Genomic DNA, 23,255 nt, shown 5'->3' on the forward strand with positions numbered 1-23,255 from the left:
CGCGCAGTCTCCAGACGACCCTGAAGATCCTGAAGAGCTGACGCTGCATCGTCTCCAGACGACTTGGGCGACCCTGAAGAGTTGTAACACTACATCATCTCTGGACGACCCTGAAGAGCTGTGACACCGTGTCGTCTCCGTGCTGCTCACAGTAGATGACGCGACACTGCGTCGTCTCTGTGCTGTACCGTGCTGCCCACAATAAACGGACAACACTGTCGTCTCCGTGCTGCAACACTACGCCGCTTGTCCCGGCTCTCACTCCTTCACTCAGGAAACCTGTTCAGCTGTCCCCCGGGTCGGGACACCTGGCGCCCGAATAGGGACAGGACAACCAATAACTGTGTTTCCCCAAGATCTGTGAGCTGTCCTAGTAAATTAATCAAATTCAAAGAGGGAGTCCTGGGAGCTCCTGGGATTTATAGCCAGTTGGTCAAAGGTGTAGGTGACATTGACCAGCAGGCGGCATGTTGGTTAGGGCACTGGACTCCCACAGGGTTGACAACAGTTCGAGTTCCGTAACTGGTGGCTTGAAAAATCACTCTGGGCATGTGTGCATGAGTGCCCAAAATCCCAAGAGGAGAATGGAGGAGAAAAGACTGCAGCATGGCTGTCCTCCCTGGGGGATGATTTCTCTCTCTCTCTTTCTCTCTATTAAGTATAAGCACAATGTGGCAAAAACCTTAAAAAGTATATATGATAATCTACTACTCGTGACTGACAACTGAAGTGGGGGTAGTCCTGTGGGACTTAGCACTTAACTTGTGAGATTTGACTATAACTCCAGGTAGACAGAGAACGGAATTCAATTATAGGACACCCAGTTGGTGTCCACTGGAAAACTGGTTGTTAGTGGGGAAAAATCCCCACACATTCTTGTCCCAAAAGTGTGTTGAGAGGGCCAGCAGGTGGCACAGTGGTTAAGGCACTGGACTCCCACATGGCTGACCACAAGTCAATTCCTGGACCTGGTGGCTTACTTTCTCACTTTCTCATTTTCTTTTTTTTTTTTCTCTCTCTCTCCCTTTCCCTTTCCTTCTCCCTCTCTCTCTCATTTGCACATGCCTATAGCAAATTTAAAACTAATAAAATTAAATAAATAATTCTTTTTAAAATAAATGTGTTGAGTATGGACTGTGTAAGAAAAATATAAGTATTTGTTTTACTGATACAACAACTAATATACATTTCTGGCATCTAAATTTGATCAAAATCATGTTTGGATGACATCACGAATGATAACTACCTATCTATAAAACCCGAAAAACCTAAAAGAATTCATAGGGTAGAATGATGAATAATTATTAATATTCTTTTAAAAACTGCTGGTTGCCAGCATATTTATTAAACAAAAAAAAGGAGAAGAAGAAAAAGAAAACTTTTGTTTTTTTAAATAGGCATTGGAGAAGAAGATAGATAGTCATGAGATAGTGATGTCCCATACCTTCTCGACAACCTGGAAAGACCACAGAATAGGACATAACTCGTGAAATCAGGGACATAACTTCAATTTTGACCTCTTCTCAGAGCAGTTTTTGGCTAACATCCCACATGTGTTCGCGGTGAAAATGAAGATGCTTCTGGGGCCATCTGTGGTGTCTCGGAGGTAACACAACACACTGTTAGGCTAAAACCACATAAGAAGGTCCCAGGTTCACATCCTGAGGTCTCCCTGTACATGCCAAGCACCTGGGTGCATTCCCATCATCCTGATTGGCTGGCACTAGGGGTGGATTACAGCAGGGGCCCTGTCAGAAGTACCTGATTTTTTCTGTCTCTCTCTCCATCTCCCTCTCTCTGACATGGAAGAAATAAATAAATAAATAAACTTTAAAAACTATGTTGAGGATAAAAGCATCTAATAAACTCTAATCTTTGACTACTGCTCTTTGACTCCCTTTTTCCCCACATTGTTCAGGTTACCCTGCTGTCTGTTCTCCCAGGTGGCTACAATCCTGGAGGCAGGAGTTGTCAGAGGAACACTCCTGTTAGAAGCCTGACATGGGGGTCAGCCTGTAGTTTGGGTATTAAGGGTGGCTGGATCCCACATTGTGGATTGCATGGTTCAAGACCTACACCCAGTGGCTTGAAAAACTCCCTGAGTGCATGTGTGTGTATATATATATATATATACAAAAATCCTGAAAGGGAAGAGAAATGGATAAGGAACTGCAGTGTGATCATTCCCTCTGAGAAATACTTCTCATTTTACCTCTTCTTCTCTATCTTTGTCTGGCATCTGCACTGTGAAAAAAAAGGGGGGGGGGAATGAATTTCGAGATGGAATCAGCATGGCATAGGAACTTGGTAGCTTCAGACGCGTTACAGAGGCTGGCCCGACTCAGGGTGCAAAGACTCTTCCCTGCTCAGGTATTGTCTAGTTCAGTTCACCAGGGCCAGAAAGAACATGTGGGTTTGAGCCAAAGCCTTATGGAGTCCTAAATGTTCAGTGGCTTTCTTGGTCACGAGTTCCAAACGGAAGCCCACAGACTATTCTCAGGGCACAAGTTCTTGAAAAAGAAAAAGGTCTAATATTGTCTTTATGCCAATTATACTTTTTCTTTATTACAGTAAAATTTACAAAAGTGAAATGAAGTATTTAATCTGATGAGTTTTAATAAATGTGTGTACTCATGAAAATAATGTTCTCATTGAGACCAGTAGACGGCATAATGGTTATATCACCGCACTCCCACGTAGTTGACTGTGGTTCAATTCCTGGACCTGGTGGCTTGAAACTCACACTGGGCATGTGTGGGTGCGAGCAAGTCCCAAGAGTAGAATGAAGAAGAAGAAGAGAGTATATTGTGTCCATCACCCATGGGGGCTTGATTTCTCGCTTTCTGTCTCTCTGTCTCTCTGGCAAGTGCAAGCACCCTATAGCAAAAATCTCTCTTAAAATAAATAAATAAATCTCTCATCAAGATAAAAACATTTCACCTTTGACTCTTTCCAGTCAATCTCTTCCACAGAGGTAACTACGGTGCTAATTGATATCACCCTACAAATTAGTAGCACCATTAATACCAACATGATCTTACTCGAAGAAAAAGTTAACACCAATACATTCTGAACAATCTGTATGACCATCTCATACTGAATACTGTGCATGCACATTTTATGTTCACAATCAACTTGATATGAGGTTAGTATATTTCAAACATTTGTGAGCCGATAAAAAAATAAAAGCACAAACTCTATTTGAGTCAAGGGAGTATGGGAGTGTTGAACTCAAAAAGAACTCGTGCTGCAATGGCCAGTACCACAGCCGTGTCACAGTAGCGATTTATTTGCAGCAACCTGTCATTATCATTGCTTGGTTTGAATGGAATTTTTAAATCAGTTTTGGGTTTTATGGTTGCACAAGTATTATAATCATAAAGTACTCAGGCCTGGTTTTCTGCTCTTACATATTTAACTAACTTTAAATAAGAATAATTTAAGTCAACATTGACAGGCCACATCATTATTTTTTTTCTTTTGAAAGGAGTCATGACATTACTCAAGGTCGAAAACATTGCTCTTGTCTACCCAAATCTTTTTTTTAAATTTATTCATTTATTTTTAATTTGACAGACAGACACACACACACACACACAGAGAGAGAGAGAGAGAGAGAAAGGGAAAGTGAGAAAGCAAGCCACCAGGTCCAGGACTCGAACCATTGTCAGCATGTGGGAACATCCAGCGCCTTAACCACCACGCCACTTGCTGGTCCCCTGTCTACCCAAATCTTTGCAGCCAGACTAGCATGACCCATTTCTTCCACCTCTCTTCTCAGTCTTCTTAAGTCAATCCAACCCAACATACCCAGAAACACCCACGATCATTTCAGCCCACTCAACTTGTCTTTCTCTAAATTTGTGAAGCAAACAGTACAGATCTGCATTTCACTCAGAACTCCTGGCTTGGTCTCAACACCTACATTCTCTAACTTGCAGAAAACAGATTATCAATAAATATATTTGAATGAATGCCTAGTAGTCCTGTAGAAATGGGAAGTGCCAGTGAAAAAAATAATGTCTACTACATCTGAGTACTTAATAAAATTGGACAGGGATAATGTTTACATGTAAAACACAGGTTCTTAAACCAGAGACCATTAAAAAAATTCCTGAATAGTACATTTCATTTATAAATTTCTGCATTTTTCTCATGAGAATGACTTTCTGCAGCTCTCAAAAGAAATTTTAGTTCCAGAAAATGGTAAGATGAAGCTATGCAAAGGTCAACTAGCTATCCCATTGGCATATCTAGTGCCCTGGTTCCCCAGCAGCCCCATCCACAAAGGAGTTGAACCATTTAGGCAATTTGTGAAAGGAAAAAAAAAAAAAGGCAGAATCTACATTTGAAACCATAACTTAAAAGTTAAAATTGAGCTGGGCCAGTGACACACCTGGAATCCTAGCTTGCAAATTCAAGCAACATAGTGAGACCCTGTCTCAGAACAAAATAAACAAACAAAAAGTTAAATTGTTCTATGTGTGTGTGTGTGTGTGTGTGTGTGTGTGTGTGTGTATCTGCTCTCCACAATATGGAGATTCCTTAGGAAACTACAAATAGAACTACCATTCAACCCAGTAACTCTACTTTTAGGTATTTACCCAAAGGATAGAAAAACAACCCTCAGTTGAAATAACACTTGCATATCCATGTTTACTGCAGCATTATTTATAATTGCTAGGACATGGAATCAACCCAAATGTCCAAAATCCAAAACTGGATTGAAAATATGTGGCATATGTACTCTATGGACTACTACTAAGCCATAAAAAAAAAATTAAAAAATTAAAAAATTAATAAAAGAACAATGAAACCCTGACATTTGGTAAGAGTGGACGAATATGGAAGACTGAACACTAAGCAAAGCCAGTAAGACTATGACAGACAACTCTGAATGTCCCCACTCAGTATATACTGATTATCTGCATTCTATGATAGAAACTGCAAGTTTGGAAGGCATAGTAGCACGGAGGGCAATGATAAACACTAGAGATAGTAAGGATAGGGGTAATACAGGAGCAGGTAATGGAGGGAGGGGAACAGGAGAAGAAAAAGAAGAAAGTATGTTTAACTGACAAAAAAGTGAAAGGCTAATCTGCTGCTGCTGATGTGTATAGTAATGTCTTTGTCTTGACTGATAGGCATGGCAATCGTGCTGGAAAAGAAATATTATACACTGTAAAGGTACATGTGATTAAATGTGATGCAAAAAAAAAAAAAAGTAGGAGCTGGCAAGTGGTGTGGTGGATAAGGGCGCTGGATTCCCACATGGCCAACCACGGTTTGGGTTGCTGCACCTGGTGGCTTGCGTTTTTGATTTCCCTTTCTCTCTCTCTCTCTCTCTCTCTCTCTCACTGGTCAAAATAAAGAATGATAATAATAAATGGAATGAAATAGATACATAATTCTTTAAAATAAATAAATAAATAATTTTTTAGATGTTAAAAAGTAAAAGAAAAAAAGGACCTGAAGGGTTGGCCAAATGTCCATGAACAGATGAAAAAGTATGGCACATATACTCCATGGAATACTATTCAGTCATAGAAAACAACAATTTGATAGAAAGTGGACAAATATGGAAGATTTAGAGAACAATATGGAGGTTCCTCAAAGACCTTCAAATAGAACTATGATAGGATTCAGCAATTCCACTCCTGGATATCTACCCAAAGGACAGGAGAATTCTCAGTCAGAAAAGCACTTGCACAACTAGATTTATTGAAGCATTATTGCTAAGACATGGAACCAAACTAAATGTCCACAAACAGATGAATGGATTGAAAAAGTGTGGCACATATACTCCATGGAATACAATTCAGCCATAAAAAACAACAAGGCCCTGGAATTTGATAGAAAGTGGACAAATATGGAAGGTCTATTCCCGAGTGAAGCAAGTTAGGCTATGAAAAAGAGACATTATATGTCTCCACTTAACATATACTGACTGTCCGCACTCTATGGTAGAGGTTGAAACTCTGGAATACATAAAAGCATTAAAAACTGTCATGAACACTAGAGAAAAAGTGGAAGGAAAGTGTGAAAGTGGAAGAGCATAGGATAGGAAATTTAGAGAAAAAATAGAGAAGTAAGACATTTGTGGAACAAAAAAATGGTTTATTGCCTGTCAATGATAACGTGCAAAGCATTCTCAACTGGACTGATGTGAGGTGTATTTCACGTTGGGTAAATCTCTATAAGCTAAATGATGTATAGCGATTGAATGTATTAAAACATAATAATAATTTTTCAAAAAGTACTTGAGGGCTAGGACCAACAGGTGGCATGAGGGTTAAGGCTCTGAACTCTCACATGGTAGATGGCAGTTTGAGTCTCGGACTCACTGGCTTGAAAAATCACACTGGGCACATGTGTGTGCGTGCCCAAAATTCTGAGAGGACAGAAGTGAAGGGATTGTGGTGTGGTCATGGCCCCGGTGGGGGGGTGATTTTTCACTCTCCTTCTTTCTGTGTCTCTCTGTCTCTTTCTCTCTGGCAAGTGCATGTCCTATGTCAAAAACCTTTAAAAAAAAAAAAAAGTCCCTGAGGGTTAAGTGATGTCACTATGATATTTGCTCACAGAGGATTACAGGTTTCCAATGAAGAGGCTGGCAAAGACCAGCCCTTGAATACAATAGTAAATTTACAGTCCAGAGAAAATGGATCAGCAATATTCCTAAACAAATCAGATCAAAGATACAACAACATTCTCACTATCTTTTCATTTCTTAAAAAATCCGACTGGCCTCAATTTAATAAGAAGTAAATTGAGGAAATGAAGTGAAGGATATGAGACAAAGAATAAAAAGATACACAGATATATGGTCGGAAAAATATCACTTTTTTCTAAATTTGAATTCAGTACTTATTATCCAAAAGTCATACAGTATATTATGTCATTTACCCAAAGAAAATCTTTGGTTTAGAGACTGCGGCGATAAAATTTTTAAAAACTGTTTTGAAATATTTCATTTAGTTCTCCTACTCAAAGAAGCAGTTTACAAAGTTGTGACCTTACCATTCTAGTTTGCAAGGAAATAAGAATATTTTCAATATCTGAATGCCTTAAATTTGAAAATGGTTATGGAAGATTTAAAATGATTTATGAACAATGAAAGCACCAGCTTTTTCAAGGAAGCATTCAGTTTGGTCTTCAGAGACTCAAATTCCAAGCTGTTTGTCACAACCTCACCCAGATACTGAATTTCAAACTAATCTTTTCTCAACTACAAAAATAAACAAACAAAAACCACTACTGGCTTTTCCTTACATGATCCTCCTTACAAAATGCCAGACCTGGCTAGACTTCTACTGGTCCTTTGTCACAGAAGCCTCAGTTCCAACCCTGCTGCCCCAATCCAGACTGCCCTACTTACTGACAGTACTCAGCTACACTAAATTAGGGAGAAAATGGAAATGAGGCAGTTATCTGTGAGCGGGTGGTTTTACCTTCACAGAAAGAGAACAAACATGTAAAACACAGGCTGAGCGAAAGGCAAAGTAACTTTAGGATAATGTTCTTACTCTGCACGTAAATGAAGGCAATGATAAGTGATCTCAGGGTGAGTTTTAATATTTCCAAACCCTAACGCAAATTGTATTTTTAAATTTATTGAGGTCACAGAATCCAACATAAAAATAAATTGATAAGGCTTTTGTGAGAATTAAATTGTCATGTTAGTAAAACAGGATATATCATGCTGACAGTTTTATTGGCTTTAACATAGAAAAAAAAAACAGAATAATAGAGATTACTTAAGAAATAATTTAGTGGGCAAGATTTCAAAATATTAGACCAGAAGAATAAAAATAAGCAAATGTGGAGCAGCTTTTTCAAACCACAATGCAAAATATAAGACTCATTTTCTAGCGTAAACACTGATCTGGCTTTTTCTACTTGAATAAAAAAAACTTAACTCACAAAAAGCCTCATATTATTTATTTATTAATAACATATATCCAGTATCATTCCTAAATAAAATCTACAAAATGTATCTTGAGTAATAACAGACCACTAGCAAACATTTATTATTTTATCCTGCTTTCTTCTATATTTATTGCTATTCTACTCATTTAGGGATTATAGACTATTGACATAAAATTTAAAACATGATTAGAGAACCAGCTGGTGGTATGGTGCTTAAGGCACTGGATCCCACATGGCCACTACACAGTTTGAGTCCCAGACCCAGTGTCTTGAGAAACAAGCTGAGCATGCATGCATTCATGCCCAAAATCCCAAGAGGAAAATGGAGGAGAAGAGATTGTGGTGTGGCCATGCCCTCTGAGAGATGCTTTCTCACTTTCCCTCTCTCTCTCTTGCAAGTGCACATGCCCTATAGCATTTTTTTAAATCATTTTTTAAAAGACAAGATTAGGACTTCAAATTTTCAGAAACATAAAATGATTTTTTTGAAGGCCAAATAAATCAACGTAGCATGATTTTTTTTTCCCCCAATAATGTTCTGAGGCCCAAAGAAGAAAATAAAAAAGAAGTCAATCATAGGCCTAATTCAGTGTTAGAATTCGGACAGGGCAGTAGGTTAAGTGGTAAGAGTTGACTGAAGTTCAGGAAGCCTGCCTTTCCTATCCGGCCCTACCAGACTCAGCTGCTCCTTCCACACCCTCCAATAGTAGCGGGTATCTACCCTCACTCCTTACACCATGTGGTAGGCATCCTCACTAACTGTAGACTCCACGATGGCCGGGACAAGAGCGGCCTTGTTCACTAGTGTTTCTCCAGTGCAGAGCAGACTGGCTGGTACATCCTTAGGCCCTGGTAATGATGTTGGCAGAATGAGAAAAACAGGGGGAAAAGGAGACAGAGATCTAGGAATGTCACCTCAAAGATAACTATTATCACCCCAAGTTCTAAATGGAAAAACAGATTTAGAAAGACTAAAATATTTACCCAAGGTCAAGGTCACACAACCAGATTCTAGAAGCCCTGTTATTAACACCAATCCATGCTGCTGTCAGCAGAATGCACATGCAACTCGGAGTCAGATATCCTGGGTTCTAATCCTGATGCTGCCACTAAATAACTCTCAAATTAAAACAGGGAACAATTTACTTGAGATCCTTTTTATTTACATCAATAAAATGGTAATCACAGTACCTCTTTAGCATAAAATAAGTGACAAAAGAAAATTTAGGGCCTTTAGGAATTGCTCAGTAAGTGCTGAAACTATTCGGCAGCATCTTGGACAGTTGGCAACTTTGACCAAGCACAGGGCTTCTTGGCAGAAATAGAATAATAAGAGAAGACAAATCAATGGTATCAAATTTGATAGTTAATGGGGGGGCTCATGGCAGTCACATCACCATATAATACATAGTGTAGTACTCTGTCCCTATTTCCAAAAGGGAACATGAACTAGAACGCGAACCTGAATTTCACTCTGAAGATACCCACAAGTGATATTTCCTTCTGGAGACATAGTTTCTCTTCTTCCAACTTGAAAAGTTAGAAAGTTATGAGAAGTTTGCCTTAAAATTACAAAGCATAAAATCCACCAATCACTCTCCCTTCACATTTTTCTAAACTCCTTTACATTCATTTCTTTATACAGTTCCCATACGCATAGTTCACTTCCCAAGTTAGTGATGAGGTTCAGAGAGTAAAAGTGGCTAAACCACAACTACACTCTAGGTCTTCAATTCACATGGCAATAATGCTCTTCTCCATACACTGCAATCACATACAGGTTTTCTTGGGTGTATTTTTTAAAATTAATTAATTAATTAATTACCTAAAGATAGAAGGAAAGAAAGAGAAACAGAAAGAAAGAAGGAGATGAAGACTTCAGACTTACTCTTCATAATTCAGGGAAATACTATCATTCTCTAAGAATTTTTGTTTTGTTTTTGTTTTTGACATAAGGCACATACACTTGCCAGAGAGAGACAGAGAGACAGAAAGTGAGAATCGCCCCCCAGGAGGGATGGCCATGCAACAATCCATTTTCCTCCATTCTCCTCTAAGAATTTGGGCCACGCAAGCACACACATCCATCATGATTTTCAAATTGCCAGGTCTAGGACTCAAGTGGTACTCAGTCATGGGAGAGTCCAGTGCCTTTACCACTATACCACCAGCTGACCCTAAGACAATTTTTAAAGCTATGTGTCCTTACTCATTTTCACTTGTGTATTTGTCAATGCTGACCAACAGAACTTTATATTAATTCATCATATAGGGTTAGAATTAACGTGCTGTAAGGCTGGCCCTGCAGTTAAGTGCTATGCAGAGGACGCTGGTTCCCACATAGTCGACCATGTTGTTCAAGTCCAGCAGCTTGAACACATTCTGAGTGCATGCACACATGCCCGGGATCCAAACAGGATGGTGAACTGAAAGAAAAAGGATTGCTGTAGAACCAGGCCCCATTGACAAGTGCTTTCACCCCTTTCTCATCCTCTCTCTGTTCCTTTCTCCCTGGAAAAATAAATAAATAAATGTGGCTAAGTAAATAAACAAATAAATGTGGGCTCACAAATGAAGCAAGAAAGTATTAACATTAAATGAGAGAGAAAAATTATTCTCTTGGATGAGAGAAAGCAGCAGTTTGATCTAGATGATAACCCTTAATGCAGCCTAATACTCACCCTCATTATTGCACTGCAATTCTCTTGGATCTAGTATTGCCAGAACAAAAAAGTTTGAGTTAAAGGATGTGAGTGTGGTTCTTAATGATCCTCCTTCAATTATTAGAAAATGCCTGTTAACATTCTGGACTGAGAGAGTGTTTTAAATCATTTAGATTTCTCTTGGCAAGACCATTCAAAGCTCTTCTGGAGGATGCAGCTGCTCAATCTTCTTAGAGAGGCCACAGCTGCTTTAAAAACAACAGAAAGGAAGATCTAGCATCTTGGGGAATGGACATGCAAATCACAGTCTTAAGCATATTGTTTGTACTTGTCCTTAATGCAGAAATTTAGAGATGAGTGCTTTCCAGTCAGGAAGTGTAATCTGCTTAGAAAGCAGAATAGCCAAACACCCTTTCAAAAACCTATGTAGAGACAAAATGGTCAGCAACGTTGGCTGTCAAAATGCTTTCATTTCCTTTGATAAAAGAAAGACCTTGTAACTGTACCCACTTTAGTCTAAGACATTTTAAAGTACAGTCAAATTATTAGCACTTGCTAATGATCTACCACATTATACAGAAATGACTCATAGTAATTAAGAGAAGCTTGGCAAAATTTAAGCTCAGCTATAAGGCATTGCCATTTTAGAATGGACAATGTTATTTGTCATTGAAAACAGGCATGGAAAAATTAAGCATCTAGAATGTCAACCTGGATAATTAAAAGCAGAACTAGAAAAGCTAAGAAGAGGGTCCAGCAGTTAGCGTAATGGCTATGTCGCTGGACTTCCATGTAGTTGACTGAGGTTTGAGTCCCGGGCCCGATGGCTTAAACTCACGCTGGGCACGTGTGCGTGCGTGCGTGCGTGCGTGCCCAAGATCCTGAGAGGAGAATAGAGAAGGGATTGTGGTGTGGTCATCTCCCCTGGGGGGTGATTTCTCGTTTTCTGTCTCTCTCTGTCTTTCTGGCGAGCGCACACGCACTATAGCAAAAACCTATCCAAAAAAAGAAAAAAAAGAAAAGCTAAGAAGAAAGACCGAGGATTCGTTTATTTAAAATGACAGTTGGAACTGCGAAGGCAAGTGAGAACCGTGAAAGAGATAAAGAAAATTCTAGGGAAGATGTCAGACTCACCAATTAACAACACCTACTCCAAACATAGAACCAGAGCAATATAAAAACAAATATTTTTTAAATAAACAACACAGAAAATAGAAAATAATTTATTATAGCTATAAATATAAAAAAATGTTCTAAGTAAAATTTTTCTTATAGAGTAATTCTCCACAAAATAAACAACAAACTCAAAGCAATTCCAATCCAAATCAAAATGGGATTTTTCATGTAAGTTGACAAACTGGTATCAACTCATATTAGAAGAGGAAGAATAGCTAAGATAATTTTTTAAAGTATGCATGAGTGCATTTCTAAATATCAAAAGGATTTATAAACCATCATATTCATGACGACGTAGTATTGAAAGAGAAATAACAGGCCAGGAGAATTAGATAAAAAGCACAGGACCCAAATACATATACATAGAAACTTGGTATATGACCAAAATAAAGTTAAAGTAAGTGGAGAAAGAACAAACAAGAACAGCCAATTGAAAATACAATGTAATTAAATCTCAACCTAACCCCATAAACAAAAATTGACTCCTAGTGGATTCAAATGTCAAAAGAAAAGCTTTAATACTTTTATAAGAAAATTGAGAATTCATTTGTGATCTTCATGAGAAAACCCCTCCTAAGCTAGAACAAATAAAAACTAAATAGAAAAGAATTAAATGAACCATATTAAATGTTAAAACATTTGCTTACCAAGGCAATATTAATAAGTTTTAAATAAATGCCACAAGCAGAAAATGCTTATTTGCAACTAAAACTGAAAAATCATTGAGCTCCTGAACAAAGATAAATATATAGCCTTCAACCAGACGGCCAACAAGTCAACAAGAGAAACACAGACCCCTACAGGAAAAAATATAAAGTCAAGAATATAGCTAGACATGTAAGAAAAGAGGAAACCAAAATGGCCACCGAATGTATGTATTGAAAATAGTTCAACCTTATTTGAAACCAAGGACATGCAGAAAAATAAAGTCACAGTGAGATTCATTTTAAAACCCAAAATTGATAAAAATTTAGAAGACTCATGATTTCAAGTGGTGAAAGAATGTGGAGAAATGTCATCCCTTTTCCATACTTGGGCAATTTGGGGTAGAGTTAGAAGCAAAGGGAAACTGCAAATGTAATTAGTACTAATACTTTGGAGAGCCATCTGGCAATATCTTATAAAGCTAAAGATCTTCATAGACTTAAACCCACTAATTCTTACTCCTAGTTACATTTCTTAGAAAGACTGAATCACAAGTACCCAAAGAGAGATTTGTCAGACTATTCACTGCTATATATAATTTTATTTATTTTATATACCAAATATTTGTATAGCACTTACTATGTGCCAGGCATTATTCTAAGTTCTTTATAAATATTAACTCATTTCATCCTAATAACAACCCCATGAGATAGGTACTATTATTATTCTCTATTTACTTTGAATTTATTTTAGCCTTGGACCTCACATACATAATATGAATCATTATCCTATGTTCATCAACTGATCTCCTCACAGACCCATGTATGTCCTACTTTTTCTTTTTAATTACTTTGTTAATTATGGTAATTATATAACAAGCATCTATGAACTCAATATCCAAAAGAAACTTTAGGGAGGCTGGCAGGTGGCATGGTGGTTAAGGTGCTGGAGGCACTGAACGCCATACGACTGACCGCGGTTTGAGTCCTGGACCTGGCGGCTTGCTTTCTCACTTTCTCTCTCTCTCTCAGGTCAAATTAAAATAATAATTATGATAATGATAATAAAACAATTTTTTAAAAAATAAAAGAAACATTACTCAGTTTATAGTGATTCACATTTAATCATACACACACACACACACACACACCCACACCCACACACACGTCCCAGTCCATCCTCTCTCAATAATGTATTAATATTCATACTGCAACCTAGGAAATGAGATAAAATATTTGCGAATTATATATAATACATATATAATAAGTAGTTTAATTTCCAAAGATATATAATAACTTAATTAGAAAATGGGCCAAAGACTTGAATAAACATTTTTCTAAAAATGACATACAAATGGTTAACTGGTATATAAAAAATGCTGAACATCACTGATCAGGGAAATTCAAAACAAAACCACAATGAAATATCACTTCATACCTGTTGGAATGGGTATTATAAAAATCAACAAATGACAAGTATTGGCAAGAATGTGGGGAAACTGGGAATCCGACACACACTATGGTTGGAATGTAAGATAGCACAGTTGCTATGGAAAACAGTATAGAAGTTCCTCAAAAAATTAAAACTAAAATTACCACATGATCCTGTAATCCTACTTCCAGGCATTCATCCAAAAGAATTGAAATCAGGGCTTTGAAGAGACAGCAGTCACATGTTCACTGCAGCACTGTTCACCATAGCCAAGAAGTAGAAGCATTCTAAATGATGGATAAAGACAACGTGGCACATGCATACAATGGGGGGGTCGGGGACAAAATATAGAAGAAACAGGAAATGGAAAATTATTTGTTGACAATAACTCATATGGTAATATCCTGATTGAGCCAATATATCATGTATTTTGGGTGGAAAAATCTAATTTCATATACTGTAATGATGTATAGTGAATGAATATAAATAAGTAATTTTTTAATTTTAAAAAATGAGGAACCAGCAGTTAGCATAATGGCTATGTCGCTGGACTCCCACGTAGTTGACCGCGGTTTGCGTCCCAGACCTGGCGGCTTAAAACTCACACCGGGCACATGTGCGTGCGTGACCAAGATTCCAAGAGGGGAATGGAGGAGCAGGGATTGCGGTGCGGCCATATACCCTAGGGGCTGATTTCTCATGTTCTGTCTGTCTGTCTCTCTTGGTCTTTCTGGTGAACACATGCGCCCTATGCAAAGGAGAGGTTTTTGCTATAGGGCACGTGCGCTCGCCAGACAGACAGAGACAGACATAGAGACAGAAAGCGAGAAATCACCCCCCAGGGGGGATGGTCACGCCGCAATCCCTTCTCCTCCACTCTCCTCTTGGGATCTTGGGCATGCACGCACACACGCCCGACGTGAGTTTTAAGCCACCGGGTCCCGGACGCGACCCACGGTCGACTACGTGGGAGTCCAGCGACATAGCCATTACGCTAACTGCTGGTTCCCATAGGATGGATGAATCTTGAGGATAGTATGTTGAGTGAAACAAGTCAGTCACACAAAGACAACTCCAGCATAATTCCATTTACATGAGCTATCTAAAATAAATTCACAGAATCAGAGCGTGAAATGCTGATTGCTAAGAGCTAGGAAGAAAGGGACAGGAAGAATTTCTACTCAATGGGCATAAAATTTCAGCTAGGCAAGACAACTAAGTTCTAGAGATTTATTGTACACATTACACCTATAATTGCCCACATTAAAAAAAAATTTTTTTTGGAGAGGTTTTTGCTATATGGCATGTGTGCTGGCCAGACAGACAGAGACAGAGAGATAGAAAGCAAGAAATAACCCCCCAGGGGGGATGGCCACACTGCAATCCCTTCTCCTCCATTCTCCTCTCGGGATCTTGTGCATGCACACACACGTGCCCGGCGTGAGTTTTAAACCACCGGGTCCAGGACTCAAACCGCAGTCGACTACATGGCAGTCCAGCGACATAGCCATTACGCTAACTCCTGGTTCCCACATAAAAAAATTTTAAGATGATAGATCTTATGTTGTTTTTACCAAAATAATATTTAATTTTAAATTTTTTTATTTATTATTTTATTTATTATTCAATTTGACCAGACAGAAAGACAAGGAGTAAGAGAGAGAGAGATTAAGAAAGCAAGCTGGTAGGTCCAGGACTTGAACTGTGATCAGTCATGTGGGAGTCCAGCATCTCTGTCACCTGCTGGCCCCATAAAATTTTTAAATTTTTAAATTCCATTGCTCTATTTAATTTGTGTCAGATGCTATATAATATTCCACCATGTGAAAAGACCATAACATAGACAAGGAAACAATGGCAAGAGAGGTTAAATCACTTGTCCAAGGTTGCATAGCTACTAAGCTATAAAAGCATTATCTGAACCAGGAAGACTCCCTGAGCCCCTACATTAGCCACTGTGCAATGCTGAGTGTTTCTAACACAATAGGAGAAATAGGAAAACAAATGTTTATTAACAGAGAATGGATGTTTATATAAAGATGTATTTATAAAATAAAATAGCTGGGTCCACTGTGTCTCCTGGGGGTAAAGGCAGCAAATCCCACATGGACAACTGCATGGTTCAATTCAAGCCACTTGTGCCTGGTGACTTGAGAAACATACCAGGCTTGCCCAAAATCCCAAAAGGGAGGACGGAGGAGAAGGGATTGCAGCCTGACCATTCTCCATAAGAGGTGTGCTTTCTCCCTCTTCCTCTCTCTCTCTTTCTGGGTAATGCATATGCCCTATAATTAAAAAAAAAAAAAAAAAAAAAAAAAGAAAGAAAGAAATCGCCTACAGTAGTTAAAAATAAGTGAACTAGAACATTCATTTATTTTATTTATACTCAAGGATTTATATTAATATTTTATATTAATATTTATCTATTGGGTTGTCAAAAAAGTCATGACGCATTCTTGCATTAAAAAAAAAAAAAACACAGAAAAAGCATCATGACTTTTGTGACAACCCAATAGATAAATCTCAAAATCATGATATTGGGTCAAAAAAAGGCACAAAACTTTACGAAAACATTTATATGATGTTTGAAACATGGAAAATAAAATGCCACAGCACAGTAGCCCCCCTTATCTGTGGGGGCATGTTTCAAGACCCACAGCAGATGCCTGAGATCAGATAGTAGCAAACCCTATGCATGCCACGTGTTTTGTGAGTACATATTTACTTAGATAAAATTTAATGTATAATTTAGGAACAGTAAGAGATCAGTAATAACTAATAAAAACAGAGTAATTATAACAATATTCTGTAAAAAAACATTAGATGAATGTGGTCTCTCTCAATGTTCATAGTCTACTCACCCATTTCTGGACCTTGGTTGACCTTGAGTAACTGAAACCAAGGAAAACAAAGCTGCGGGCAAGAGGGGACTACCGTAGGGTAAGAACATGCACGAGAGTAGCAGACAGCAACTTTCAGACAGTTACTTCTGCATCCGCAATGAGAAAGAGACAGATCTGAAGGTGGGAAAAAATGGATAAACCCTACTTCAATCATTCAATTCCTAAGAAATATCTGGAGCAAATGTGGCCTCCAATAAAGTAGGATTTCCTAAAGCGGACAGGAGGATTCACAGGTAATCATTATTACAGTCGCCGTAATTTATTAATAAAATTTAAGATAACGCTTTTTCCAGGAAAATGTGTGATATATTAAATGTCATCAGAATAAATGATAGGTACATTATACAGACTTGAACTGTGGGGTGATTTTACAGACTGATTTTTTTTCCCTAAAAACTCCCTCCCCAAGGGTTTTATTGCTCCAATGCAAGATGCATAGTATCTCTGCCTCTCAAAATAGGCAATTCAAATCCAAAAACAAGACTGAAATAGCATCAAGAAACTTAAAACAGTTTTGGTTTACCAATAATGATTATGAAGTGTAAGATAATTTATTAAGCCCTTACTTTTAATATTTCTGATGACATAGGAAATTAATTTTTTTTACAAACGTTTCAAAAGAAGACAAAAGGAGGATTTTGTTGTCATTGATATTATTTTGCGCACTCCTAACCGGCCAGTGCCTGAGAGCATTTTAAATCTGCCTTTGGATGAATCCAGAGCTGCTTCTGCCACCGCCCCCTCCTAAATCTCTGGAGAAAAGAGCCAGAGAGTTAATACAGCCCACACGTGAGTGGTAGGTCACGCGTCATTGACCTTTGAGTGATTTAAGCAGCAGCTGCACACGGAGAAGCCAGGCCAGACAGGATAATGAAACATCTGCAGCTTCTGGGCTACAGCAAGGCTGTTGCAAAGTGTCCCTGTCTCCATAAAAGGGCGTAACAATTCTTTTTTTTTGTTTAAATATTGTACTGGGCTATCACATAACCTGCAGGGTACATCTGCCCACAGGCCACTGTTTTATAACTGCTGGATAAAACCTACACAGATGTGTGCCACTCTGTAAAAGTACTGTATTAACAATGCCACTCAATGAGTCGATTTGTGTGTTTTCCTTTCTTTTGAGTGGGTGTAGACTCAATTGATAGCAATGCCCACAGATCCTTCAGAGCAAAGTCAGCGCTTCTATACTCTATGGCAGGATCTCCCAACGTTTCCCATTGCTTGGCACAAACAGAAAATACAATTTATAGTAGCACCCTGGGTAAGGAGAAAAGGCCACTCACTGCTACAGGCAAATTAGCCTGGGAGCCCCAACTCCAAGACCGCCAAGATCCTTTCTCTCTGAAAGACATTCATGTGCCATGGCCGTAGGTTTGGAAGCTATGCTCTGTGAGCAGTTACAGACATGCTGTATAACGTTTCAGTTAATGATGAACTGCCTCTGGGACACGTTCTGATAAGATTATGATGGAGCCCAAAATCCCCCTCACCTAGTGATGCAGCCACCGCAGTGCGGCAGCGCAGCACATGAGTCGCGTGATGTGGGGCCGGGGTGAACAAACGCTGCTCTGCCCGGCTCAGGGGTCCAGCAGGTGGCGTGGTGGTTAAAGTGCTGGACTCGCACATGATCAGCGTGGCTTGTGTCCTGGACCTGGAGGCTTAAATCACACGAGGCACGAGGGCATGAATGCCCAAAATCCCACGAGGAGACAGGAAGAGAAGGGACTGTGGCATGGCCATCCCTCTGGGAAATAATTTCTCACTTTCCTTCCTACTGTCTCTCTGGCGAGCACAAGCATAGCTCAGTCACACACAGTAAGTGCTAATGATAAAAAAGGCTTTACTATGTGGCCAGAAGGTGGCGTGGTGGTTAAGGGCACTGGACTCCCACATGGCCAACCACAGTTCAAGTCCTGGACCTGGCAACTTGCCTTCTCACTTTCTCTCTCTCTCTCTCACTCTGTCCCTCTCTGGTCAAATTAAAATAAATAAATAAATGAATAAATAAAGTTCAATAAAATAATTCTTTAAAAGAATAAAAATAAATGCTTTACTACAATATACTTCTTAGCATTATTTTACAATGTATGCCTATTTATTTAAAAAAAGCAAAGTTTACTATAAAACAGGAGTGCTATATTTTGCACAGCAGCATTATAATAAATCCCATGTTTGCAAGTCTCCTGATGACATCGTTTTCCCTGCATTTAATTTCATGTAGTTTGTTCATCGCAGCCCTTCCAACGGAACATGACGTGGAAGTGGAAGGGAGTGATATTGATGATCCTGACCCTGTGTAGGCCTAGGCAAATATCTGTGTCTTAGTTTTTAACAAACAAGTTTTAAAAGTAAAAAATTTAAAAATAGAAACTAAATAAGGATATAAAGGAAGAAAAAAAACTTTCGTACAGCTGTACAATGTGTTCCTGTTTTAAGCTAAGTACTATTGTGAGAGTCAAAAAGGTTTCAAAATCTTAAAATTTATTAAGTAAGGACCAGCAAATGGTGTAACGGTTATGTCGCTGGACTCCCACGTAGTCGACCACAGTTTGAGTCCAGGACCCAGTGGCTTAAAACTCATGCCAGGTGCATGTGTGTGTGTGTGTGTGCCCAAAATCACCAGAGGAGAATGGAGGAGAAGGGATTGCAGCCATGCCATCCCCCTTGGGGCAGGGGTGATTTCTCACTTTCTATTTCTGTCTCTCTGTCTGTCTCTGTCTCTGGTAAGTGAATGTGCCCTATAGCAAAACTCTCTTTTAAAAAAAAGAAAAAAATAATTAAAAAGGCTGCAGTAAGCTGACTTTATTATTGAGGAAAGAAAAGAACTTTCATAAATTTAGTGTAGCCTAAGTTTATGAAGTCTACAGTAGTGTACAGTAATGTCCTGGTACTTTACCTTCACCTACTACTCACTCACCAACACCCACAGCAACTTCCAACCTTGCAAGCTCCATTCACAGTAAATGTCCTATACAGATACATCATTTTTTATCTTTTATACCAAATTTGTATTGTACCTCTCCTATGTTTAGATAGAAAAATACTCACCATTGTGTTACCTTTGCCTACAGTATTCAGTATAGCTACCTGCTGCCACAGGTTCATAACCTGGAAGCAGTAAGTTATTCTACATAGCCTTGGGATGTAGCAAGCTTCGGGATGTGTGAGGTACACTTCATGATGTTCACATAACAGAACTGCCCAGTGCAGTCCTCAGAACTTCTCTCTCTAGTTAAGTGACTCAAAACTATATTTAAATACCTCAAGGCAGTGTGATATAACATTTAAGAGTAAGACTGGGGATTTGAACACCCTTGCATCCCTGCTCTACACCCCCTGAGTGTGTGACTGTGGACAAATGACTTAACCATGCCAAGTTTAAGTTTATCTATTTGGAAGAGAGGATAAAGCCAGAATGAACTCCATCAGATTATCCTAAGAATTAAGTGGAAGTACCATCTGAAGCATTTAGAATCGTACCTGGCACTCAGGGAACACCACCACTAAGTGCGTACCACTTTTTGCTGACTTAAATTACCAGCAGATCAAAAGCAAAGTCTTATAGAACATTTTGCCCTACAGAAAGGTGCCTCTGCCACGCACAAAAGAGAAAGCAAGATGACCTTTTCTCTCAATCAAAATGTACGTCCAGCTCTTTGACCTTTTAGTATAAAATATCAATTATGTCACTAAAGATTGCTTTGCTAATACAGCATGCCAAATACAATATCTTGTATTTCAATCTGCCCTTCTCTTTCTCTCAAGAGTCCTGCTGAGGTTTTTTAAATATTTAAGACTGAATAAGGCAACAGTTTTAAAATATTTTCTGCCAAAAGCATATGCACAAATATGAACCTGCATTACATACTCATTTCCAGCAGAAGAGTTGGCTTCTATCTCAGTAAAATGATTTATTAAGAACAGATAGCTACTGGGACCAGCAGTTAGCATAATGGCCATGTTGCTGGATTCCCATGTAGTTGACCGCAGTTTGAGTCCCAGACCCAGTGGTTTAAACTCACGTGGGGCGCCTGTACGTGTGTGCCCAAGATCCCTAGAGGAGAATAGAGGAGAAGGGATTGCGGCATGGCCATCACCCCTGGGGGGTGATTTCTCATTTTCTATCTCTCTGTCTCTCTCTGTCTTTCTGGCAAGTGCACGTGCACTATAGCAAAAAACTCTCAAAAAAAAAAAAATAAATAAAAAGAACAGATAACTTCTCAGACCAATAGATGGTATAATGGTTACATTGCTGGACTCCCACATAGTCAACAGCAGTTCGAGTCCTAAACTTGGTGACTTAGACTCACGCAGGGCACGTGTGTGTGCATACCCAAAATCCTGAGAGGAGACAGGAGAAGAAGGGATCACGGTGTGGCCATCTCCCTTAGGGGGTGATTTTTCACTTTCTGTCTCCCTGTCTTTCTCTGTATCTCCAGCCAGTGCACGTACCCTATAGGAAAACTCTCTCAAAAAAATTTTAAAAGAACAGGTAGCTTCACCTCTAAGGATTACATTAACACTAAGGAACACTTTATTTCTCAAAATTAACTAAGTTCAAGCCTTTGTCGAGTAGAGTAACCAAAACTATATGAAACGCATTATTTAAGATCCAAATAAATATTATTCAACAGAACTAAAACTCAGTGTGTGATGAGTTTCTGTTTTATTTGTACTGCCACATGTCATGATGTATAAAGCATTCTTGTGAATACAATATCAACATGTTGGTGTACGTGTATGAAACGGCTAAGTTTTACTGAACATGGTAGGTCTGCCTCTGTTCACCTCCAGCTATTAAACTTCCGTTAGATGAGACCAATGTAACCCAAGGTATTTACTGTTCCTTCTTTCATGGGCTGCCTGGAATGGGGGTCCTCAAACTGAGGGTATGTGAAACCCATGAGGTTCAGGATGACAAACTGAGCAAGGATATCTTTTATAATGATCTCCAGGTTCTCAAGTTCAATTTGTAATCTTTCCTAAACTTGATTTACCTAAGAATGTAAGGGAGAGTCACATATTTTTCTCTTCCTGTTCTATTCTCAAGATTCTTCTTCAACCAATTTACAAAGAAAAAAAAAAAAGGCAGGGACTGGACGGTGGTGTAAGAGCAAACACAAAAACACAAAACACATTCAAAAGTTTTGGGTTCTTGTCTAGAGACCTCCCTGAGTACACCAGGTACATACATACCCACAATCTGGCGCTGGCTGAAGCTAGGGGTGGATGATGGCATGGAGACCCTGTAGGGGGTGCTAGTTCTCTGTCTCTTTCTCGCTTGTTGATGGCAGAAATATATACATCAACTTTTTTTTTTTTTAAAGGCAAACCTCTCTCCCACCCTGAATCTTTTTTAAGGTACATGGTCTTAAGGTATAACAATCACTGGGACTCCAAATAAAAGGGCAATCTGCATTTCATTGTGGTCACTTTTAAGAAAGTGCAATCAGGGGGACCAGCAGTTGGCATAATAGCTTTGTAGCTGGACTCCCATGTAGTCAAACATAGTTCGAGTCCCAGACCCAGTGGCTTAAACTCATGCTGGGCGTGTATGTGTGTGTGTGTGTGTGTGTGTGTGTGTGTGTGTATGCCCAGGATCCCAAAAGGAGAATGGAGGAGAAAGGACTGCAACATGGCCATCCCCCCCTGGTGGTGATTTCTCACTTTCTGTCTGTCTCTCTCTTTCTGACAAGGGCATGTGCCCTATAGCAAAAAACTCTTGAAAAAAAAAAGTGCAATCAGAAAGAAATAAGACTTTAATGAATAGCTAACCAATTTTTTTGGCAATACAAATGATTTCCAGTTCTCTGCTTTGAACAAAACAAAATGAAAGCAGAATCCTGGTGTCAGTTGATGGTTAAAAGTGGTTTTTTGATAATGACTGTTTTGTAGTTTTGGGTAAGTGATATGGAAGCAGGTCAAAGCACTAGATGGCACTGTTATAACAAACCTTCTTTTATTACCATTTATTATTCAAGCAAACTGGTGTCTCAAGATTGTAGCTATAAAAACAAACTTGGGAATTAAATTGTTGCTGAGCCCTGTTTTATTCTGGTAATCAGTAATATTCAAACAAGAATATTACTTGAAGGTCTCATCCATAGTAAAATTGTACTTTTTAATAACATATCATGATCAAATATTACATTTGTGCTGCTTAAATAATTTTTAGGCCACTTAATAATTAAAATGGTAATTCAGTAGAAAATTTCTTAGAATGGGGCCAGCAGGTGGTATGGTGGTTAAAGTGCTGGACTCTTACATGGCCAACTGCAGTTTGAGTCCTGGACCTGGTGGCTTGCTTTCTTGCTTTCCCTCTCTTCCTCTCTCTGTCTCTCTCTGGCCAAATTAAAAAATAATAATTATAAATAAAATTAAATAAATAGTTCTTTTAAAAAAATTCTTAGAACTTGAATCTATATAATCACAGAAATTTTTAAATAATTATTTTAAATTTTTATGTGATTTAATTATCAAACATGATACAGCAATTAATAAAAAATTC

The 23,255-nt window shown here is 38.7% G+C and overlaps 1 protein-coding gene across 1 annotated transcript in view; it reads right to left on the reverse strand.

Moving 5' to 3' along the window:
* Positions 1-23,255, reverse strand: part of ANK3 (ankyrin 3) — a 743,189-nt gene that overhangs the window by 681,765 nt on the left and 38,169 nt on the right. The gene's annotated exons all lie outside the window — the stretch shown is intronic.

Source organism: Tupaia chinensis, unplaced genomic scaffold, assembly GCF_000334495.1.
Source record: "Tupaia chinensis unplaced genomic scaffold, TupChi_1.0 Scaffold000199_1, whole genome shotgun sequence".
Classification (NCBI taxonomy): Eukaryota; Metazoa; Chordata; class Mammalia; order Scandentia; family Tupaiidae; genus Tupaia; species Tupaia belangeri.